The sequence below is a fragment of the Cervus elaphus genome, chromosome X, assembly GCF_910594005.1.
Source record: "Cervus elaphus chromosome X, mCerEla1.1, whole genome shotgun sequence".
Taxonomy (NCBI): domain Eukaryota; kingdom Metazoa; phylum Chordata; class Mammalia; order Artiodactyla; family Cervidae; genus Cervus; species Cervus elaphus.
In genome coordinates this window covers 120,149,404-120,174,904 of record NC_057848.1, presented here as the reverse complement: position 1 = coordinate 120,174,904, position 25,501 = coordinate 120,149,404, and the positions used below count along the sequence as shown (strand labels likewise).

At 39.6% G+C, this 25,501-nt stretch overlaps 1 protein-coding gene and 1 pseudogene across 1 annotated transcript in view; both read left to right on the top strand.

Moving 5' to 3' along the window:
• Positions 1 to 25,501, top strand: part of CLCN5 (chloride voltage-gated channel 5) — a 189,582-nt gene that overhangs the window by 59,545 nt on the left and 104,536 nt on the right. The gene's annotated exons all lie outside the window — the stretch shown is intronic.
• On the top strand, positions 7,958 to 10,071 carry LOC122689163 (annotated as a pseudogene).

Below are 25,501 nucleotides of genomic sequence, written 5' to 3'. Positions count from 1 at the left end.
TTGAGCTTTTGAGAGAATAACAAAGAACACAGAGAAGAATGTATTTGAACTACCGTTAATTGTGTTTGAGCCTAAACTATGAATCTGAAACCAACAGAATAAACCTTCTAAAGATTAGATTCACCAGACTCTCAGTGGCATCATTAAGGAAATTAGTTTAAGTCCTTGGATCCTGTGTTCTTTGCCTCTGAGTCTGAAGGCTTTGTGATGCTTCTAACTGGAACCAGTGGCCATACATGCGAAGGAATCTGGGGAAGTTGTTTTGGCTTGAGTAGCCGTTCCTCTTTTCTCTTCAACTGCCATTATCACCGCTGCTCATTTCTTTCTCTGTTTTTAATCTCCTAATTTTGAGCTGTCTTTCAGAGTGGCACAGAAACAAAGCGTTGTTTTTAATGCAGGTGACATTTAGGAGCAAAATAAGTTAGAAGTTTTAAGACTAAAGTCCCTTAAAATGTCTTAAAGGGCCAGGGGAGCCTAAATGTAGAGCCCTCCCGCCCCCACCTCCCGCTCCCTGCTCCCTGGTGGGAAACTTGTTATGTGGACTTTGAAGATTCCTTTTTACATTCCAACAAGTAACATCACATAAAACATGGTGAGGAAGCTTGTGTTTTATTTTTTTCTATCAAGGATCACTGACTCACTGGAAGATTTCAGTTAAGAATCATAAGTTTTAAAAAAGCAATTTTTTAAAAGGAAAGAAATATGTACCATTCATCTGGTTTTAAGATTAGAAAAAGGGAATATAAATCCCACTCTTCAATAAATGTACCAAGTAATTCACAAGAACTACTTGAGTTTTATGTTATTGACAGAAGAGAAACAGAGAAGAAGGAAAAAGAGGGGTGTACTGAATTATATATTAATACACAACTAGTTTCCCTCTAAAAAACAGAAATAGAAACAGGTAGATAATGCCAAACTTTGCCACTGAAAGCATTATAGAAGTTGTAGTGCAAGTTTGTATGTGTATGTGGAAAACTATTCCACAAATTTAGAACACCAAATGTTTATATTCTTGTTCATTTCTTACACATTCTTGTCTCTCTCCTTTGTTTCTATTTGTGTGTGTGTAGAGAGAAAATCTTGCCACATTGCTTTCACCATAGATTGTCCAGTTTTTTTTTTGCTTTGTCACTGATAGACCTCTTCAGCTTACATTATTTTTCCATTTTCATGTATCATGTAGCATGATATAAACATTTATTTAAATGGTTGAATTAAATAATCACCCAAGTTTCTTGAGATTAGAGACTGCATGTTTTACTTATGTGTGTATCACTCAAATGATCAATGAGTAAGGGAAGTAAGCACTATATCGGAGTTGTTTTAATCACATCTCTGGGATTTTTAAAAAAGATTATGAATGCAGTTGTGACAAACATCTTTTGTACAAAGCACCCTTTTTACATGGGAGAGGAGCTATCTAATTTGGGGGTAGGGTGGGGGAATCTGTTCCTGAACTGAGAGTACTGGGTCAGACAGTTTGTTTATGGGGTTGTATAGTCAACAGCATCTTGAGTGTGTCTTCATTACCCACATAGCCCACAGTTATTTGGCTTTATTTGTATTATTTTACTAACACAGTGGGTGAATATTGTAATAAGCAGTCATTTACTTGTGATTGATTTCATTCATTCCTTTTATTTTATTTATTTATTTTTTTGGTGTTCCTTCATATTTTTTATTTATTTATTTTTTCCCATTTATTTTTATTAGTTGGAGGCTAATTACTTTACAATATTGTAGTGGTTTTTTGCCATACATTGACCACATTCATTCCTTTTATAGAAACCGTCTGTCTCTAACTTCTTGTTATGAGAAACTTGAGCATTAACTTTATAGTTATAGTTAGATGACAAACTATTTGTACATCATACTGTCACATTACAGAAGTAAAATTGACAGGATTCAGCAAATGTCCAGGTGGAAATGAAGTCCTAAATGTTTCTGTATTGTATTAAATTGTTGTCATCTTTGCCATGTTTAGTCCCCATGACATATATGTGCCCAGTTAGGGTAACTCTTGGGTTAATTTTTTCTGGTGGTTGTTGCTGTGGTAAAATAAATTTCTGTAGATGTTTATTATTGGAATGTAAAAGAGTTTTTAGATTTTATCTTATAATTTACCCCTTTGTTGAACTCATTACTTTTAGTTTCTTGAATATCTTTGTCTTTTAGGTTATATAATTATATAATGTGCAAATATTGTTTTTATCTCCTTATGTTACTTGTTCATTTTTCATACATGGTTACAATGATTCAGTTTTCTAACATGATTAATTAGGAATGGTGACTAGACATCTTTGTGTAGTTTTCTGCCTTTTTTTTTTTTTTCGGATGAATACCTCTAGTGTGTGTGTTTTAAGAATAGTGTCAACTTCTCTCAGACATACCATATTTATAGTTAAAAGAAAATCCTTCTTTTAATATCAGAAATGAATACTGAATTTTCAGGCCATTTAAACTATTTGTTGTTGTTCACTCGCTAAGTCATGCCCAACTCTGCGACCCCATGAATTGCAGCCCACCTGGCTTCCCTATCCTTCTCCCAAAGTTTGCTAAATCTTGTCCATTGAGTCAGTGTTACCATCCAACCATCTCATTCTCTGTTACCCCTTTCTCCTCTTGCCCTCAATCTTTCTCAGCATCAGGGTCTTTTCCAATGAGTCAGCTCTTATTTAAACTATTATTTATTCACTTGATTTTATTTTTTCTGTTTTTCTCGTGAATCTCTGGTCTTATTTAAAATCAGCCTCAGGCTAAAACCTTAATACCCATGAAGATCAATTCTTGTTTTATTTTTTAATTTATTTTTATTTATTTATTTATTTTTTCAGTGGGTTTTGTCATACATTGACATGAATCAGCAATAGATGTACACGTATTCCCCATCCCGATCCCCCCTCCCACCTCCCTCTCCACCCGATTCCTCTGGGTCTTCCCAGTGCACCAGGCCCGAGCACTTGTCTCATGCATCCCACCTGGGCTGGTGACCTGTTTCACCACAGATAATATACATGCTGTTCTTTTGCAACATCCCACCCTCTCCTTCTCCCACAGAGTTCAAAAGTCTGTTCTGTACTTCTGTGTCTCTTTTTCTGTTTTGCATATAGGGTTGTCGTTACCATCTTTCTAAATTCCATATATATGTGTTAGTATGCTGTAATGTTCTTTATCTTTCTGGCTTACTTCACTCTGTATAATGGGCTCCAGTTTCATCCATCTCATTAGAACTGGTTCAAATGAATTCTTTTTAACGGCTGAGTAATATTCCATGGTGTATATGTACCACAGCTTCCTTATCCATTCATCTGCTGATGGGCATCTAGGTTGCTTCCATGTCCTGGCTATTATAAACAGTGCTGCAATGAACATTGGGGTGCACGTGTCTCTTTCAGATCTGGTTTCCTCAGTGTGTATGCCCAGAAGTGGGATTGCTGGGTCAAGATCAATTCTTTTAAACTGCTGGTGTATGGTTTGGTAAAATTTTGTTTAGAATTTTACATCTATGTTCACAGATAGGACCAAACTATAATTTTCCTTTTCAGAGTATAGCCCTAAGTCAGGTTTAGTTCAAACTGACTTTCACTACATGAAAATGAATTAGATAGGACATGTTTAAGGAATCTTTGTGTGATAGAATTATTATTCATTTACTATTTAGACATTTAAGTGCCATTTTTGTTTCTTTTGAAATTTATTGATAATGTTGTTTATTTCTATGGTCTAGATTTCACTTTGGGTGAAATCTAAGTGAAATCTAGATTTCACTTAAATTCCTGATTTCACTTTGGGTACTTGAATTTTCTTTTCTAGAAAGTTATTCCTTTTCTTTTTTTAAAGAAAATCTGCATATGGAATGCACTGATAATGTATATCATCTTTGCAGTAATTATATATCTTTAAAATCAATAATTTGCATGCTTTTTCTCTTTTTTTGAATTGTACTGGCGGTTTATCAGTTTTATTGCTTTTTTTAAACCATCCTTTTCCTAAGAGAGACATGTAGAGCTATTGATATATTTTGATTCATATTTGAATTTTAAATAGTCACTTTCTTGATTTAGTTGTCATTTAAGAAAAATGTATTTCACAATTTCCATGTGGTTTGTATTCTTTCATCCTACTTATATTTTTTGCTATGTAAGAATCCTGCCATTTCATATTTGAGACTTTTTAAGTCTGAGTATATTATAAATTTTTGTGAAAAACACTTTCCTAAACTTTTCCACCTGATTATTATGATGAACCTGATAATTATATTCTATTGTTTTGTTTAGATATATTGAACTCTTTCATTGTTGTTTTTGCTGCTAATTTGCTTTCCCATATTGAAATAATGAAACAGTTCTTCAGTTAAATTGTGTTTCTCATGTTAAATTTATCAGTTTTTTGTTTTATTAAAAATCATTAGATTTTGTTTTACTTCCTGGATATTTAAAAAATCATTATCTCGTGCTTTAAAAAATCATTTTGTAATATCTGGTTTTGGTTTAAAATTTGCTTGTTTAGAAACAGATTCTGTGACTAAGATCTTTTAATTTGCATTAGAAAACCTAAAAGGAATAGCCTTTAAAAAAATGAAGTATAGTCGATTTACAATATTGTATTGGTTTTAGGTGTACAACATAGTGATTTAGTATTTTTGCAGATTTATACTCCATTATGGGCTATTACAAGATAATGGTTATAATTCCCTGTGATATGCATTGTATCCTTGTTGCTTATCTATTTTATACTTATTTTTATTTATTTATTTGGCTGTTCTGGGTCTTAGTTGCAGCACATGGGATCTTTAGTTGTTGTATGTAGGACTTAGTTTTCTGACCAGGGATTGAACCCAGGGCCCCTGCATTGGGAGCTCAGAGTCTTAACCACTGAACCACCAGGGAAGCCCAGCTTACCTATTTTATACACAGTAGTTTGTATCTGTTAATTCCATGCCCATAATCTGCCCCTCATCTCTTCCTTCCTCCCTCCCATTGGTAACCACAAGTTTGTTTTCTTTATCTATGAGTCTGTTTCTGTTGTCATTTGCAGGAGTAGACATTTTTAAATGTATTTTTATAATCAGGGTCAGATTTCATTTAATCCAATGTATAATTTTTATTGTATTTACTGCATAAAATTTAGCATTATAATTAGCCTGTTTTTTTCACTTAGGGAACTTTTTTCTTTTAAAATTCAAACTGTTGTAAAATTAAGAGATGTTTCAATGATGTGGGAGGATAGCCTTAATTCCTTAATTGATAATATTGCCTCAATTTCTTTCTTAAAAATTTTTATTTATTTATTTTTGGCTGCATTGGCTCTTTGATGCAGAGCATGAGCTTTCTCTAATTGTGGTGAGCTGGGGCTACTCTTCACTGTGGTGCACAGGCTTCTCATTGCAGTGGCTTCTCTTGATTGGAGCACAGTCTCTAGATGTGCTGGCTTCAGTAGTTGTAGCATGCATGCTCTAGAGTGTGTGGGCTCAATAGATGTGGTTCATGGGCTTAGTTGCTCCACAGCATGTGGGATCTTCCTGGACCAGGGATTGAACTCATGTCCCTTGCATTGGCAGGCAGATTCTCAACCACTGGAACATCAGGGACGTCCTCTCAATGTCTTATAGATGTGTTCAGTGATTCTTTTATTTTTTAATTATCTAATGGATATTTGCCAGAGAATGGTAGTCTTTCTTATACACTGCTTAGGCCATCTATCTTTTTTTTTTTTTTTTTGGCCATCTATCTTATATTTGTTTTTCTTATACTATCTTAATTGCTCTTTTCACTTTATCCTTGTGACTTTACATATTTGCTTTCAGTGTTGTGAAACTTTTTACTTGATCCTGGTTTGCTTCTTAAATAATGGCTGGAAATTTCCCTGACCTGGGGAAGGAAACAGACATCCATATCCAGGAAGCCCAGAGACTTCCAAACAAGAGGAACCCAAAGAGACCCACACCAAGACACAATTAAAATATCACAAGTTAAAGACAAAGAATATTAAAAGCAGCAAGAGAAAAACACCTTGTTACACAGAAGGGAATCCCCCAAAGACAGATTTTACAGCAGAAACTTTGAAGGCCAGAAGGGAGTGGTACAATATATTCAAAGTACCAAAAGAAAAAAACCTCCAACCAAGAATACTACCTGGCAAAGTTATTTATTCAGAAGGGAAAGAGAGAGTTTTCTAGGCAAACAAAAGATAAAGGAGTTCATCACCACTAAACTAGCCTTATAGGAAATGTTAAAGGGACTTGTTTAACCTGAAAAGAAAGGGTGTTATTTAGTAACACATACGAAAGACTAAATCTCACTGGAAAGGTAAATATATAGTAAAAGTAGTGGTTTAGTCACTTACAAAGCTAGTATGAAGCTCCAATACTCTGGCCATCTGATGCGAAGAACTGACTCATTGGAAAAGACCCTGACTCTAGGAAAGATTGAAGGCAGGAGGAGAAGGGGATGACAGAGGATGAGATGGTTGGATGGCATCACTGACTTGATGGACATGAGTTTGAGCAAGCTCCGGTAGTTGGTGATGGACAGGGAAGCCTGACATGCTGCAGTCCATGGGATTGAGCTACTGAACTGAACTGAAAGTTAGTATGAAGCTTAAAAAAAACAAAAGTAGTAAAAATAACTATGATTACAACAATTAGCTGTACAAGGTGAAAGATAAATGTGACATGAAAAACATAAAACATGGTAAGGGGAGAGTAATAATGTTGAGCTTTAAAATGGGATCAAACAAATTATTAGCAAGTTAAAATAGACTGTTATAGATATAAGTTGTTATATGTAAGCTTTATGGTAACCTTAAAGCAAAAAGCTTCCCTGGTGGCTCAGATGGCAAAGAATCTGCCCGCAATGCAGGAGACCTGGGTTCAGTCCCTGGGTCAGGAAGATCCCCTGGAGGAAGGCATGACAACCCACTCCAGTATTCTTGCCTGGAGAATCCCCATGGACAGAGGAGCCGGGTGGACTACAGTCCACGGGGTCGCACAGAGTCAGACATGACTGAGCGATTAAGCACACACAACCATAAAGCAAAAACCTATAGTAAATACATGGAAGAGAATGAGAAAGGGATATAAACTTACCACTAAAGAAAGTCGTCAAACACAAAGGAAGAGAGCAAGAAACAGAGAGAAACTAAAAAAAAAACAGACAGAAAACAATTAACAAAATGGCAATACACACACCTATCAATAATTGCTTTAAATGTTAAGACCCTTCTATATGTTGCCTACAGGAGACCCACTATAAATATAAGGACACACAGAGACTGAAAATGAGGGGATAAAAGAAAGATATTCCATGCAAATGGAAACTAAAAGAAAGCTGGAGCACCTTGAAAAAGGAAAAACAAAGCTCAAAGTTAATAGAAGGAAGGAAATAACAAAAATTAGAGCAGAAATAGATTGAGACTAAAAAGATAGTAGAAAAGCTCAATGAAACTAAGAACTTATTCTTTGAAAAGATAAATAAAATGAACAAACCTTTTCTAGACTCACCAACAAAAAAAAGGGAGAAAGAGATAAGATAAAAACAAATGAAAGAGGAGATGTTACAACTGTTTGCCACAGAAACACAAAGGATCATTACTATGGACCAATTACACTCTAATAAATTGGACAACCTGAAAGAAATGGATACATTCCTAGAAAAATACAGCCTATGAAGACTGATGAAAGAGAAAATATAAACAAACCTATTACTAGCAAGGAGATTGACTTAGTAATCAAAAACCTCCCAACAAATGAAAGTCCAGGGCCAGAGGCTTCACTGGTCATTCAAAGAAGATGCCTTCATTTTATTAACAGAATTAATGCCAGTCTCTGTCAAATTCTTCTAAAAAATAGAAGAGATGGGACTCTTTCAAGCTGATTTTGCAAGGCCAGCATGACCCTGATAGCAAAACCATATAAGAATGCCACAAGAAAAAAAAAAAAAAAAAAAGAATGCCACAAGAAAAAGATTAGAAGCCAATATCCCTGATGAACATAGACACAAAAATTCTCAGCAAAATATTAGCAAACTGAATCCAGCATTTACATTTAAAGGATCATAGTAGGATTTATTCTGGGGACACAAGGATGGTCCGTTCTCAAACAGATTAGTCAGTGTGATACACTACATTAACAAAATGAAAGATAGACCCCATGGCCTCCCTGTACGTGGGTGACCTGCACTTGGACGTCACCGAGGCCACGCTGTACAAAAAGTTCAGTCCTGCCGGGCCTGTGCTGTCCATTCAGGTCTGCCGCGATATGATCACCCGCCGCTCCCTGTGTTATGCCTACATCAACTTCCAGCAGCCGGCTGACGCTGAGCGGGCCTTGGACACCATGAACTTTGATGTAATTAAGGGAAAGCCGATCCGGATCATGTGGTCTCAGAGGGATCCGTCTCTGAGAAAATCTGGTGTGGGAAACGTCTTCATCAAGAACCTGGACAAATCTATAGATAACAAGGCACTTTATGATACTTTTTCTGCTTTTGGAAACATTCTGTCCTGCAAGGTGGTGTGTGATGAGAATGGCTCTAAGGGTTATGCCTTTGTCCACTTCGAGACCCAGGAGGCTGCCAACGAGGCCATTGAGAAGATGAACGGCATGCTCCACAATGACCGCAAAGTGTTTGCGGGCAGATTCAAGTCTCGAAAAGAGCGGGAAGCTGAACTTGGAGCCAAAGCCAAGGAATTCACCAATGTTTACATCAAAAACTTCGGGAAAGAGGTTGATGATGAGAATCTGAAAGAGCTATTTAGCCAGTTTGGTAAGACCCTAAGTGTCAAGGTGATGAGAGATCCCAGTGGGAAATCCAAAGGCTTTGGCTTCGTGAGTTACAAAAAAACACGAGAATGCTGATAAGGCTGTGGAAGAGATGAATGGAAACGAAATCACCAGGAAGGTAATTTTCATTGGCCGTGCACAGAAGAAAATGGAGCGGCAGGCCGAGTTAAAGTGGAAGTTTGAACAGCTGAAGCAGGAGAGGATCAGTCGCTATCAGGGGGTGAACTCAACATTAAGAACTTGGATGACACCATTGATGACGAGAAGTTAAGGAAAGAGTTTTCTCCTTTTGGATCAATCACCAGTGCTAGGTGATGCTAGAGGATGGGAGAAGCAAAGGATTTGACTTTGTCTGCTTCTCATCCCCTGAAGAGGCAACCAAAGCAGTCATAGAAATGAATGGACACATCGTGGACTCCAAGCCACTGTATGTTGCTCTGGCCCAGAGAAAGGAGGAGAGAAAGGCTCACCTGACCAACCAGTATATGCAGCGGGTGGCCGGATGAGATCTTAAATCAGTTCCAGCCTGTAGCTGGGGGCTGCTTTGTGCTAGCAGTTCCGCAGGCTCAGGGAAGACCTCCATATTACACACCAAACCAGTTAGCACAGATGAGGCCTAATCCACACTGGCAGCAAGGTGGGAGACCTCAAAGCTTCCAAGGAATGCCAAGTGCTATATGCCAGTCTGGGCCTCGTCCAGCTCTTCGCCATCTGGCTCCAACAGGGTCTGAGTGCCCAGACCGCTTGGCTATGGACTTTGGTGGGGCTGGTGCCGCCCAGCAAGGGCTGACTGACAGCTGCCAGTCTGGAGGTGTTCCCACAGCTGTGCAGAACTTAGCGCCTCGGGCTGCTGTTGCTGCCGCTGCTCCTCGGGCTGTTGCACCTTACAAATAGGCCTCCAGCGTCCCCAGTGCTCAGCCTGCCATCCAGCCCCTGCAGGCACCCCAGCCTGCGGTCCACGTGCAGGGGCAGGAGCTGCTGACTGCCTCCATGCTGGCTGCAGCACCCCCCGCCCCAGGAACAGAAGCAGATGCTGGGTGAACGTCTGTTCCCACTCATCCAGACAATGCACTCGAACCTGGCTGGGAAGATAACTGGGATGCTGCTGGAGATTGACAACTTGGAGCTGCTGCACATGCTGGAGTCCCCCGAGTCTCTCTGCTCCAAGGTGGATGAGGCTGTGGCGGTCCTTCAGGCTCATCATGCCAAGAAAGAAGCTGCTCAGAAGGTGGGTGCTGTTGCTGCTGCTACCTCTTAGACAAGGACAAACTGATTCAAAAGCCAAATAAACCCTCATGGAATTCAGCTCAAGGTTTGAAGACTTCCTAGCTTGTCCTATGGACTTCAACACCAAGAACCGCAATTGCAAATTTAATAGGTCATTTTGTATCAAAAGGTCAATTATGAAGCACCTAGAATTTTTCAATTTAAAGATATTCTCTGGGCTCTGATATGGCCCAGACAGTGTTCACTTTTTTTTCTATTGTGGGTTTTGATTTTTTTCCCCCAGATATTGGTTTTATTTGATGTACCCAAGTCTTGCTGCTGCTGCTAAGTCACTTCGGTCGTGTTCGACTCTGTGCGACCCCACAGGCGGCAGCCCACCAGGCTCCTCTGTTCCTAGGATTCTCCAGGCAAGAATACTGGAGTGGGTTGCCATTTCCTTCTCCAATGCATGAAAGTGAAAAGTGAAAGTGAAGTCGCTCAGTCATGCCCGACTCCTAGCGACCCCATGGACCACAGCCTACCAGGCTCCTCCGTCCATGGGATTTTCCAGGCAAGAGTATTGGAGTGGGGTGTCATTGCCTTCTCCAACCCAAGTCTTAAGTTTCTCAATAAAGAAAAAAATCTCCATTAAAAAGAAAGAAAGATAGAAATCATATGATCATCTAAATAGATGGAGAAAAAGCACTTGACAAAATTCAGCATCCATTTATGATTAAAAAAATAACAAAGTAGACTTAGAGGGAAGGTACCTCAACATAATAAAGGCCATACATGATAAGACTACAGCTAACAACAGTGAAAGGTTGAAAGCTTTTCTTCTAAAATCAGAAACAAGTTAAGGATGCCCAGTCTCACTATTTTTATTCAGCATAGTATCAGTGTACCTTGTTTTACTGCACTTTTCTTCATTGTGCTTCATAGATACTGTGATTTTTACAAATTGAAAGTTTGTGTCAACCCTATTTCAAGCAAGTCTCTTGGTGCCATTTTTTGTAATAGCATTTGCTCACTTCATGTCTTGGTGTCACATGAGTCACATTTTGGTTATTCTCACAATATTTCAAACTTTTTCATTATTATATTTATCATGGTAAACTGTAATCACTGATCTTTGATGTTACTATTACAATTTTGGAGGATGCCACGAATCATGTGCATATGACAGTGAACTTAATTGTGGTTGTGTATGTTCTGACTGTTCCACTGCCAGCTGTTTCCCTGTCTCCTTTCCCTTGGCCTCCCTATTCCTTGAAACATATAGTGTTGAAATTAGGACAGTTAATAACACTACAATGGCCTCCAAGTGTTCAAATGAAAGGAAAAGTCAATTAGTGAAGCAAACTTCACTATTGTCCTGTTTTAATAAATTGCCACAGCCACCCCAACCTTCAGCAACTACCATCTTGACCAGTTAGCAACCATCAACATGGAGGCAAGACCCTCTATCGGCAAAAGGATTATGACTTCCTGAAGGCTCAGTTGATGGTGAGCATTTTTAACAATAAAGTATTTTTAAAATTAAGGTATGTAAGGAATCTCCATACTGTTCTCCGTAGTGGCTGTACCAGAACTGGAAATAGAGCTGCTTTAGGACCCAGCAGTCCCACTGCTGGGCAAACACAGTGAGGAAACCAGAATTGAAAGAGACACATGTACCCCAGTGTTCATTGCAACACTGTTTACAATAGCTGGGACATGGAAGCAACCTAGATGTCCATCAGCAGAGGAATGGATAAGGAAGTTGTAAATATACACAATGGAATATTACTCAACAACAAAAAAAAAAGAACGTATTTGAGTCAGTTCTAATGAGGTGGATGAAACTGGAGCCTGTTACAGAGTGAAGTAAGCCAGGGAAAAACCACTACAGTATATTAATGCATATGTATAGAAATTAAAAGACAGTAATGACAATCCTATATGCAAGAGAGCAAAAGAGACACAGATGTAAACAACAGACTTTTGGATATGAGGGAGAAGGCAAGTGTGGTATGATTTGAGAGAATAGCACTGAAACATGCATGTAATCATATGTAAAATAGATGACCAGTGCAAGTTTGATGCATGGGCAGGGCACTCAAAGCCAGTGCTTGGGGACAATGCAGAGGGAGGGGGTGGGGAGGGAAGTGAGGGGGGGTTCAGGATGGGGGAACACATGTGCACCTGAGGCTGATTCATGTTGATATATGGCAAAAACTACCACAATCTTGTAAAGTAATTATCCTCCAATTAAAATAATTAATTAAAAAATTAAGGTATGTACATTTTTTGACATAAGTTTATTTCATATGCACTGGGAAACCAAATAATTCATATGACTTGCTTTATTGTAATATTCGCTGTATTGCTATAGCCTGGAACCAAATTTAAAATAACTCTGAGGTATGTCTGTATTGGAAGTCCTTATGAGAGGAATTAGGCAAGAAAAAGGAATTGTTCAGTTGCTCAGTTGTGTCAGACTCTTTGACCCCATGGACTGCAGGATACTAGGATTCCCTGTCCTTCACCATCTCCTGGCACTTGCTCAAACTCATGTCCATTGAGTCAGTGATGCCATCCAACCATGTTTTTTTCCTCCTTTATCCCCTTCTGCTCCTGCCCTCAATATTTCCCAGCATCAGGATCTTTTCTAATGAGTCTGCTCTTTGCATCAGGTGACCAAACTATTGGAACTTCAGCTTCAGCATCAGTCCTTCCAATGAACACCCAGGACTGATTTCCTTTAGGATGGACTGGCTGGATCTCCTTGCAGTCCAAGGGACTCTCAAGAGTCTTCTCCAGCACCACAGTTCAAAAGCATCAATTCTTTGGCTCTCAGCTTTCTTCACAATCCAACTCTCACATCCAGAGTACATCATGTGAAATGCTGGGCTGGATGAATCGTAAGCTTGAATCAAGACAGCATGGAGAAATATCAATAACCTCAGATATGCAGATGACACCACACTTATGGCAGAAAGTGAAGAAGAACTAAAGAGCCTCTTGATGAAAGTGAAAGTGGAGAGTGAAAAATTTGGCTTAAAACTCAACATTCAGAAAACTAATATCATGGCATCCAGTCCTATCACTTCATGTCAAATAGATGGGGAAACAATGGAAACAGTGGCAGACTTTATTTTGTTTGGCTCCAAAATCACTGCAGATGGTGACTGCAGCCATGAAATTAAAAGATGCCTGCTCCTTGGAAGAAAAGCTATGACCAACCTAGATAGCATATTGAAAAGCAGAGACATTACTTTGCCAACATGTTCTGTCTAGTCAAAGCTTTGCTTTTTTCATTAGTCATGTATGGATGTGAGAGTTGGACTATAAAGAAAGCTGAGCAGCTAAGAATTGATGCTTTTGAACTGTGGTATTGGAGAAGACTCTTGAGAGTCCCTTGGACTGCAAGGAGATCCAACCAGTCCATCGTAAAGGAAATCAGTCCTGAATATTCATTGGAAGGACTGATGCTGAAGCTGAAGCTCCAATACTTTGGTCACCTGATGCAAAGAGGAGACTCATTAGAAAAGATCCTGATGCTGGGAAAGATTGAAGGCAGGAGCAGCGGGGATGACAAGAGGATGAGATCGTTGGATGGCATCACTTGCTTGATGGACATGAGTTTGAGCAAGCTCCAGTAATTGGTGATGGACAGGGAAACCTGCCATGCTGCAGCCCATGGCGTCACAAGGAATCTGACACAACTGAGTGACTGAACTGAATTTATTTTTTAGTTTAATTATTGTGTCATTTATTGCTGATAATCTGTTCTTTATTTTTTCTTGAATCCTTTCTTGAATGAATCCAAACATTTCTTGTATCTTCTCCATCCATGCCTCATCCTATTTATCTCTGACTCCATTTTATTTCCAAGGTTTTGGATCATCTTTACTATCATTGCTCTGAATTCTTTTTCAGGTAGACTGCCTATTTCCTGTTCATTTGTTTGGTCTTGTTGGTTTTTTATCATGCTCCTTCATCTGGTGCGTGTTTCCGTCTTTTCATTTAGTTCAGCTTACTGTGTTTGGGGTCTCCTTTCTGCCGGCTGCATGGTCATAGTTCTTTTCATTTGTTGTCTCCACCCAGTTGGTAGGGTTGGACCACTGCCTTGTGAAGATTTCCTGTTAGCGGGAACTGGTGCCTGTGTCCTGGTCAGTGGAGGTGGATTTTTTCTGTGAAGGGACAGTGTGTTTTGGGCTCTCTGTGAGCTTGGTATGGCTTTGGGCAGCTTGTTTGCAAATCGGTAGTGTTATGTTCCTGGGTTTTGTTGTTGTTTTAATAGCAAAAATATTTTCATTTATGTTTTAATTTTACCTTCATTTATTATTTCTCTGATGGTCATCCTTCTTTATGTAGATCTGAGTTTCTTTCTTATTTCTTCACTTTATTTTTAAATTTATTTATTTATTTTAATGGAGGATAATTTTTGCCATATATCAGCATGAATAGGCCATAGGTATATGTGTCTCCCCCAGTTTGAACCACTCCTCCCACTTCCCTTCTCACCCTATCCCTCTATGTTGTCCCAGAACACCAGCTTTCGGTGCCCTGCTTTATGTGTCAAACTCGCACTGGTCATCTGTTTTACATATGGTAATGTGTGTTTCAGTGCTATTTTCTCAAATCATCCCACCATCTCCTTTTTCCACTGAGTCCAGACCAGAAGTCTGTTCTTTATGTCTGTTTCCCCTTTGCTACCCTGCACATAGGATTGTTGGTATAATTTTTCTAAATTCCATATTTATGCATTAATATACAGTATTTGTCTTTCTTATTTTGAGTTACTTCACTCTATATAATAGGCTCTAGGTTCATCAGCCTCATCAGAACTGACTCATATGCATTCCTTTTTATAGCTGAGTAATATTCCACCGTGTATATGTACCACATCTTCCTTATCAGTTCACCTACTGATAGACATCTAAGTTGCTTCCATGACCTAGCTGTTGTAAATAGTGCAGTGAACATTACAGTACATGTGTCTTGTGTTCCTGCTTTGTAGAAGGTTTGGTGTGAGGTGTCCAGAACTGGGAGTTTTCTGGCCATTGGGTGGGGCCAGGTCTTTTTGCTGAGGGGGAGGCCTTTAGGACAGCTCTTGCTGATTAATATTCCATGGGCTCAGGAGTTCTCTGGTGGTCCAGCATCCTCGATTTGGGTCTCCCATCTTGGAGGTTTAGTCCTTACCCCTGGCTGGAGCATACACAGGCCACACAGCACTGAAAAAAAAGAGAAAAAAAGAGATAGCAAAGAAAAATGGAAAAAAAATACCATGAACAAACATACAAAGAAAAAAAGAAAGGACAGACTAAACCCTAAGACAAATGGTAAAAGCAGCACTATACAGACAAGGACACAGAAAGAAACTCACACAAGAAAGGAAAGAGTAAAAGCAGAAACCAAAAAAAAAAAAACAAAACAAAACAAAAAGAGAGTAATCAAAAGAAAGAAACCCATAAATGAAAACAAACACTAAAAACTAGACTAGCATAAATACAAAATGATAACTATGATTTAAAAAATGCAGTATAATGAAAAAGTACTGTAGAAATAGGAAAATATAAAATAAATTTATTTTTTAATAAAAGGATTAAAAAGGGAAAAATAAATACTAATTAAAGGAATAGTAAAAAAACAACAACAACAACAATAGAACAATATGAAAAAGAAAAAAGACAAAAATATATATAGAGTGGTAGTAAGAAGAATATTTTCCTGTGGCTTTAGTTGTCAATGTCCTCACCACATAGTGAGCTCCAGCCAATCTGCACACTGAGGAAGTCATCCAATATTTCTAGGAAGGTCTCTGGACCTGCTGTTGTCACTATGGGGTCAGCTCAGACTCTGATCTGTCCTTATTCTGGCTCATACTTGCTTCCAAAGTCTACAATTGCCCCCCAAGTCCACAGCCACAAGCCAATTGGGATTTAATACCCTGCTCCTGTGACTGTTAGGAGTGAATTCCCTTCGGTCACATAGCCTCTGGTGCTCAGCATTGGTTTTGGCCCTGCCTGCTTGTAGGCTGCCCTCCGGCATCTGTTCCCTGCCCAGACATGAGGGAGTGAAAGTAGCGACTGCTTAGGGCCCACTTACTCAGTCTGCCCAGAATGGAGCAGACAAAACTGGGATGTGTGGGGAGTGCCTGTAGTGGCAGAGGCCCACAGGAATTTGCTACAACCTGAGACAGGTTGTGCATTCTTCCAGGGGAATTGGCCATGGGTCATGGGTCCCTCAGCAGTGGCAGGCACAGGCTACCAGGAAGGTGTCAGCAGTGACCTGTGCCTTCTCAGCTGTGTCGGACCTCACGTCTACCTCGGGGGTCAGGTACTGCAGTCATGGCCTATCCCACGGCCTCTGAATATTTACTCTTTAAAATAAAATTATCTCTGCCACTCTTTTCACCTCATTCAAATGTGCCTGAAACATTTTTTTTGTTTAGCATAATAGAAATTTAGAAAAATACATTAATAGTAATTATATTTTTTCCCAAAAAGTTCACATGAATCTTTTTATCTTCTTCTAGTATACTGCTTCATTTAGTTTTTATTTTAAATACTGATTTTAAAATACTGTGCTTAGGCAAGGCAGCCTTCCTACACAGTATTTTCTAGGAGGTTCAGAAGCATTCTAAGAGGGGGAGAAAATGTTTTTAAGCACCGTAGAATAATCATACTTAAAATTTTTTTGAGGTAACATATAACCAAGTGTTCCAAAATTCAGTTTAGAAAATGCTGGTCGAAGGCCTCTTCCAAAAGGAGCTGCTGGACTTGATAGTCTTTAAAATCAGAAGCTTATGTAATAAGGAAAAATGCAAGGCACACTCAACAGTTAACACAGATCAAAAGCTTGAGTGCTGACAATAGAACCAGCTTAAGTTACCAACACATTTTTGAAATGACATATTTTCATCTTCATAGGTGCCCCCACCCCCGCCCCCATGTCTCTAAAATGTTTCAGTGGCAAAAGTTCATTGACATTGTCTGTTTATTGAAGTTTCAAGAAATTTGACCTTTTCAGAGACTGTAGCCCCATAAAGCTAAACTCCAGTATTTTGGTCACCTGCTACAAACAGCTGACTCATTGGAAAAAATCCCTCATTCTGGGAGAGATTGAGGGCAGAAGGAGAAGTGGGCATCAAGAGGATGAGATGACTAGACGGTATCACTCATGTAATGAACATGAACTTGGGCAAATTCCGGGAGATGGCAAGGGACAAGGAGGCCTGGTGTGATGTAGTCCATGGGGTCCCAAAGAGTCTGACATGACTGGGCAACTGAACAACAACAGCCCTATAATCCTTTCTTATCTTCTGAACTTTCCAAGGTTGTTTGTGGTCCACCCTACCCTTATCCCCTTGGTGGGTGGTGTAAATAACACATTTCTTACACAAGATAGGTGATATCTTATCTGGTAATACCTTTCTCAACCAGATTCTGGGAGAGATTTGTATATCCTTTTGGAAAATTACTAACAGTAATATACTTATATAAAAGCAGTCTATTAAATACTGCTTATTAAATCCATTAGAATCGACCCCTGACAGGTACAAGGGTTGATAATTATGGCAAGGGGGAAAAAAATTACAGCCCCTTATATAAGATATCTTTCGAAGTACTTATATACCACAAACCAAATGTTAACAAACCAGTGTTGTTATAAACTTTGTATGAGAATGTTTTCAAGGCATTATAAAACATTTTCCCTGGAAGTCCCCAAGCAGAGGCCATCTTAATTAGACTCTGTTAAATCTCAGGTAACATTGTGTTGCCTGTGCCTGTGAGAAGGAGACTCAGGGAAGCACAGCTGTTTAGATCTTTACGAAAGGCCACACACCCCCCCGCCCCATTGTGGCCATTTTAACATACAGTAACTCCAGTGCAGAGGGATCTCAAAGTAGAAATTGTATAGGTTAGTTTATAGATGATACAGATTTGATGAGGTATAGATACTTAGTATTTATAGTGTTACTCTTCTAGACCTTTCTTGCTTCCCATGGTTATATCCCTTGCCTTCCCCCACTCCCCAGAAAAAGCCCTTCATCTTACAAGTGTTTTGGGTCCATCACATACCTTGTTACCTGTCATCCTCATTCAAGGCTTAGCTTTTCATTTTGGAGAAGTGAGGTCCCTTTGTGTCTGGCCTCCAGCAGGAAACCTTGGAGTCCTGTTTTGCCTTTTTCGCCCCCAGATAGCCAGTGTACTAAACTTAGCCCCTTGTTCCACAGTGTGATTGTCCATCACCCCAGGATAGGGGAGAATCAAATTCAGTTTCTTCACCAGATTTCCAGATTACTCCAATCTCTTTATTTCCCAAGAGACTGAACTCCCTTCCAATCAAACCCAACTAATGGACTCTGCCCTACAAAACAGCTGCTTTCTTTAAAAAAATTTTTTTGGAGTATAGTTGATTTACAATGTTGTGTTAGTTTTAGGTACACAGCACAGTGAATCAGTTATACATATATCCACTCCTTTTTTGGATTCTTTTGTCACATAGGCCATTGTTGTTGTATAGTCGCTAAGGCATGTCCAACTCATTGTGACCCTGTGGACTTTAGATTTCCCAGGCTCCTCTGTCCATGGGATTCTCCCAGCAAGAATACTGGAGTGGGTTGCCATTTCCTATTCGAGGGGATCTTCCCAACCCAGGGATTGAACCTGTGTCTCCTGTTTTGGCAGGCAGATTCTTTACCACTGAGCCACATGGAAAGCCCATATAGGCCATTACAGAGTCAAAGTAACTGCTTTCTTCATGTCACTTCCTTATTGGTGAACCTAGGGTGATTTTCCAGTGCTTATTGTCTTCAGCATAAACTCCTCCATGTGCTTGGGTTTCAAGGTCTTTGTTATCTTGCCTTACCTCATTTATACATCTTTGTTTTCTCTTACCTCTCCTCCATACCCCAGCCCCTTGGGTCAGATGTTTCATCATCCTCAACCAGTGTTTCTCAAGGAGTTGTGCTGAGAGACCCACTGGTTTTGTTTGTTTGTTGGTTGGTTTGTTTAGCTTTTAGCTCATAGTGGGTTGATACTTTTACATAATACAATAAAAATCATTAGGAGAATCAAATTAAAAAGGCATAGTAAATAAAGACATACAAAGTAAATAAAGATGTATTTATTGTTAGAGTCACGAAACATCAAATTACTCTGTCAAATTGCTATAAAATGTTCTAAAATGCTTATTAATTTCTGGACTAGCCTTGGGGAACACTGGTAGTAATATTTGGGGACTGGCACAAGGCTTTGCAGGGCTTTCCAGGTGGTGCAGTAATAAAGATTCTGCCTACCAATGCAGGAAATACAGGAGACCTGAGTTCGACCCCTGGGTCGGGAAGATCCCCTGGAGAAGGAAATGGCAACCTACTCCAGTATTCCTGCTTGGAAAATTCCATGGACAGATGAGACTTGCAGGCAATATAGTCCATGGGGTCCCAAAGAGTCAGACATGACTGAGTGACTGAGCACACACAAGGCTTTGATCTATGCTTTGAGTAGCACAGCTCTGCCTCTTGCTAATTTACACTGCCTTGCCCTTTGCTTAGATGTACCTGCCCTGGCTTGGAACACCCTCTTTTTCAGTAACTTTACCCACCCATACTAGAAGATCCATATTATGTACCCACTCCTTCCTCCACTTGTGCAGCTATACTAAACCATACTGAATATACCCCTTCCTTGAACTATTGCTGCTCTACTTACAGTTAATACTGTACTGCTTAGCACCTGATTACACATCATATTTTATTTTTCTACAATTGTTCCATCTCTGTTACTAGTAATACTACCCACCCCCCTGCCTTCCTGAGTAGCCTGAGATGCTAAAGAGTATAAAATATGTCTTCCAAAAAAACATTGCATCCTGCCACCTAGCCATGTAAGCCCTTCAATATATATTAGTCGACTGAATCTTCTTTTATCCAAATAAAAATAACATTTTATCCCCCTAAAATGTGTCTCCCACAGTGCATAGTAGGCCCTTGATTAAAACACGTATCTTAAAAGCATATTAAATTAATTATAGTCTGGGTACATATAGAGTACTCACCTTCCAATACCGCCCTGTTACATAACCTTTTGACCACTGTGTAGGGTTGACTGTGTCACAGGTTTGGTTACGTGTCCTGACTCACAAAGGCATTTTATGCTGATTCAGACCAGTTATTCTCAGTCCTGATTTGATGATTCCATGCAGTGTCACATATTAAGAATGTTGTGAAACTTCAAAAATTGATTCCTAGTTACCCAATTTCTATTAATTTTTGTTACATATTCAAATGCCATGTTTTACTTTTTAGGTAGTATAGCCATTTTGACAGTATTGATTCTTCCAATCCATGAACACGGTATATTTCTCCATCTGTTTGTGTCCTCTTTGATTTCTTTCATCAGTGTTTTATAGTTTTCTATGTATAGGTCTTTTGTTTCTTTAGGTAGATATACTCCTAAGTATTTTATTCTTTTTGTTGCAATGGTGAATAGTATTGTTTCCTTAATTTCTCTTTCTGTTTTTTCATTGTTAGTGTATAGGAATGCAAGGGATTTCTGTGTGTTAATTTTATATCCTGCAACTGCAAACAGCAAGCGTTTCACTTCATGTATTACTTTTTAGAGGTTAGAAGAAACTTTAAGAGAGTTTACAGTTGCTCCAAATTTGGAAATTGTTGAATTGGCCTGTTCTAGGTTAAGTGGCCCAGTCTGCCCACCCCTTAATCAATGAATAATTTCTCCCCTATACATTTAGATGCAAGGTTGGCTCTTATTATCCATGTGACAGCAGTCCACAAGTGGTTATATTTCTATTTCAACCAGCGAGCCCGTTTATTCCAAGTGACTGGAATGCTCTGCCATTTAAGTGTTTCTGCAATAAGGTGTTTAATGGAGGATGCTGGTAAGTTTTTTTTTTAACTTTTATAACACGTGTACAAAATAGCATGCAAATCCAGAGGTACAGCTTAGAGATTTACTGTGAGGTGAACACGCCTGTGTAACCAAGAGTGGTGAGAATTTGACTGGGAACATTCTTCCTTTCACAACCCGAATGATGGTTTCTTAAACATATGGCATTAGTGTAAGTATGAGCCATGCCTTGTAGGGCCTCCCAAGATGGACGGGTCATGGTGGAGAGTTCTGACAAAACGTGATCCACTGAGGAAGGGAATGGCAAACCACTTCAGTGTTCTTGCCTTGAGAACCCCATGGACAGTATGAAAAGGCAAAAAGATAGGAAACTGAAAGATGAACTCCCCAGGTCGGTAGGTGCCCAATATGCTACTGGAGATCAGTGGAGAAATAACTCCGGAAAGAATGAAGAGACAGAGCCAAAGCAACAACAATACCCAGTTGTGGATGTGACTGGTGATAGAAGCAAGGTTCGATGCTGTAAAGAGCAATGTTGCATAGGAACCTGGAACATTAAGTACATAAATCAAGGCAAATTGAAAGTTGTCAAACGAGATGGCAAGAGTGAACATCAACATTTTAGGAATTAGTCAACTAAAATGGACTGGAATGTGTGAATTTAAATCAGATGACCATTATATCTACTACTGTGGGCAAGAATCCCTTAGAAGAAATGGAGAGCCATCATAGTCAACAAAAGAGTCCGAAATGCAGTACTTGGATGCAATCTTAAAAACAACAGAATGATCTCTGTTTGTTTCCAAGGCAAACCATTCAGTATCACAGTAATCGAAGTCTATGTCCCAACCAGTAAAGCTGAAGAAGCTGAAGTTGAACGGTTCTATGAAGACCTTAAGACCTTCTAGAACTAACACCCAAGAAAGATGTCCTTTTCATTATAGGGGACTGGAATGCAAAAGTAGGAAGTCAAGAAACACCTGGAGGCAAATTTGGATTTGGAGTACAAAATGAAGCAGGGCAAAGGCTAACAGAGTTTTGCCAAGAGAACGCACTGGTCATAGCAAACAGTCTCTTCCAACAACATAAGAAAAGACTCTACACATGGACATCACTAGATGGTCAATACTAAAATCAGACTGATTATATTCTTTGCAGCCAAAGATGGAGAAGCCCTATACAGTCAGCAAAAACAAGACCGGGAGCTGACTGTGGCTCAGATCATGAACTCCTTATTGCCAAATTCAGACTTAAATTGAAGAAAGTAGGGAAAACCAGTAGATCATTCAGGTATGACCTAAATCAAATCCCTTACGATTATACAGTAGAAGTGACAAATAGATTCAAGGGATTAGATCTGATAGAGTGCCTGAAGAACTATGGACAGAGGTTCGTGACATTGTACAGGAGACAGGAATCAAGACCATCCCCATGGAAAAGAAATGCAAAAAGGCAAAATGGTTGTCTGAGAAGGCCTTGCAAATAGCTGAGAAAAGAAGAGAAGCTAATGGCAAAGGAAAAAAGGAAAGATAAGAAAGCCTTCCTCAGTGATCAATGCAAAGAAACAGAGGGAAACAATAGAATGGGAAAGTCTACACATCTCTTCAAGAAAATTAGAGATACCAAGGGAACATTTCACGCAAAGATGGGCACAATAAAGGACAGAAATGGTATGGACCTAGCAGAAGCAGAAGATATTAAGAAGAGGTGGCAAGAATACACAGAAGAACTATACAAAAAAGATCTTCATGACCCAGATAACCACAATGGTGTGATCACCTACCTAGAGCCAGACATCCTGGAATGTGAAGTCAAGTGGGCCTTAGGAAGCATCACTATGAACAAAGCTAGTGGAGGAGAAGGAATTCCAGTAGAGCTATTTCAAATCCTAAAAGATGATGCTGTGAAAGTGCTGCACTCAGTATGCCAGCAAATTTAGAAAACTCGGCAGTGGCCACAGAACTGGAAAAGGTCAGTTTTCATTCCAATCCCAAAGAAAGGCAATGCCAAAGAATGTTTAAACTACCGCACAATTGCACTCATCTCACATGCTAGCAAAGTAGTGCTCAAAATTCTCCAAGCCAGGCTTCAACAGTATGTTAACTGTCAACTTCCAGATGTTCACGCTTAATTTAGAAAAGGCAGAGGAACTAGAGATCAAATTGCCAACATCTGCTGGATCATCACAAAAGCAAGAGAGTTCCAGTAAAATATCTACTTCTGCTTTATTGACTATGCCAAAGCCGTTGATTGTGTAGATCACAACAAACTGTGGAAAATTTTTAAAGACGTGGGAATACCAGACCACCTTACCCTTCTCCTGAGAAATCTGTATGCAGGTCAAGAAGCAACAGTTAGAACTGGACTTGGAACAACAGACTGGTTCCAAATCAGGAAAGGAGTATGTTAAGGCTATATATTGTCACCCTGCTTATTTAACTTATATGCAGAATACATTATGAGAAATGCTGGACTGGATGAAGCAAAAGCTGGAATCAGGTTTGCTGGGAGAAATATGAATAACCTCTGATATGCAGATGACACCACACTTATGGCAGAAAGCAAAGAATGGAAGAGCATCTTGATGAAAGTGAAAGAGGAGAGTGAAAAAGTTGGCTTAGAACTCAACATTCAGAAAACTAAGATCATGGTATCTGGTCCCAGCAGTTCATGGCAAATCGATGGGGAAACAGTGGACACAGTGAGGGACTTTATTTTTGGGGGCTCCATAATCACTCCAGATGGTGACTGCAGCCATGAAATTAAAAGACGCTTGCTCCTTGGAAGAAAAGTTATGACCAACCTGCTGCTACTGCTAAGTCGCTTCAGTTGTGTCTGACCCTGTGCAACCCCATAGATGGCAGCCCACCTGGCTCCCCCATCCCTGGGATTCTCCAGGCAAGAACACTGGAGTGGGTTGCCATTTCCTCCTCCAATGCATGAAAGTGAAAAGTGAGAGTGAAGTCGCTCAGTTGTGTCCGACTCCCAGCGACCCCATGGACTGCAGCTTACCAGGCTCCTCTGTCCCTGGGATTTTCCAGGCAAGAGTACTGGAGTGGGTTGCCATTGCCTTCTCCGATGACCAACCTAGACAGCATACTAAAAAGCAGAGACATTACTTTGTCAGCAAAGGTTCATCTAGTCAAAGCTATGGTTTTTCCATTAGTCATATATGGATGTGAGAGTTGGACTGTAAAGCAAGCTGAGTGGCAAAGAATTGATGCTTTTGAACTGTGGTGTTGGAGAAGACTCTTGAGAGTCCCTTGGACAGCAAGGAGATCCAACCAGTCCATCCTAAAGGAAATTGGTCCTGAATATTCATTGGAAGGAATGATGCTGAAGGTGAAACTCCAATATTTTGGCCACAAGATGGGAAGAAGTGACTCATTGGAAATGCCCCAATGCCGGGAAAGATTGAAGGTATGAGGAGAAGGGAACAACAGAGGATGAGATGGTTGGATGGCATCACTGACTAATGGACATGAGTTTGAGTCGGCTCTGTGAGTTGATGATGGACAGGGAAGCCTGGCGTGCTGCAGTCCATGGGGTCACAAAGAGTAGGACACGACTGAGTGACTAACTGAACTGAATTAGTGGAAGTGTACATTATGAACTGTAAATTGTAATCCATATGCAGTGATGGTGCTCAGTTGAATGAATTAAGCCTTTGACTTGTCTCATTGTTCTGAGAGCATTGATGCCATCTGTCTGGCAGCACAAATTCTGACAACTGCCCAAGTCTATAGGGTCTTTCAGTTCACTTCTTTTTTTGGGGGGGCGGGGGGGGGAACTTTCCAGGTTTTTTTTTTTTTTTTCCTGTGGTTAGTTAATGCTGATCATAAGGATTTTTTTTCATTTATTTTTATGTTGGAGGCTAATTACTTTACAATATTGTAGTGGTTTTTGCCATACATTGACATGAATCAGCCATGGATTTACATGTGTTCCCCATCCTGAACCCCCCTCCCACCTCCCTCCCCATCCCATCCCTCTGGGTCTTCCCAGTGCACCAGCCCTGAGCACTTGTCTCAGGCATCCAACCTGGGCTGGCGATCTGTTTCACACTTGATAATATACATGTTTCAATGCTATTCTCTCAGATCATCCCACTCTCGCCTTCTCCCATAGAGTCCAAAAGTCTGTTCTATACATCTGTGTCTCTTTTTCTGTCTTGCTTATAGGGTTATCTTTATCATCTTTCTAAATTCCATATATATGCATTAGTATACTGTATGGGTGTTTATCTTTCTGGCTTACTTCACTCTGTGTAATGGGCTCCAGTTTCATCCATCTCATTAGAACTGATTCAAATGTATTCTTTTTAATGACTGAGTAATATTCCATTGTGTATATGTACCATAGCTTCCTTATCCATTCGCCTGCTGATGGGCATCTAGGTTGCTTCCATGTCCTGGCAATTATAAATAGTGCTGCAATGAACATTGGGGTGCACATGTCTCTTTCAGTTGTGGTTTCCTCGGTGTGTATGCCCAGGAGTGGGATTGCTGGGTCATATGGCAGTTCTATTTCCAGTTTTTTTTTTTTTTTTTAGATAAGAGAAGCTTAATTTTATTTGTGGAACACAATTAAATAAACATAGTAGTTCATATGTAATTATAGTCATGTTTGGTGAACTGTACATAGTTTATTC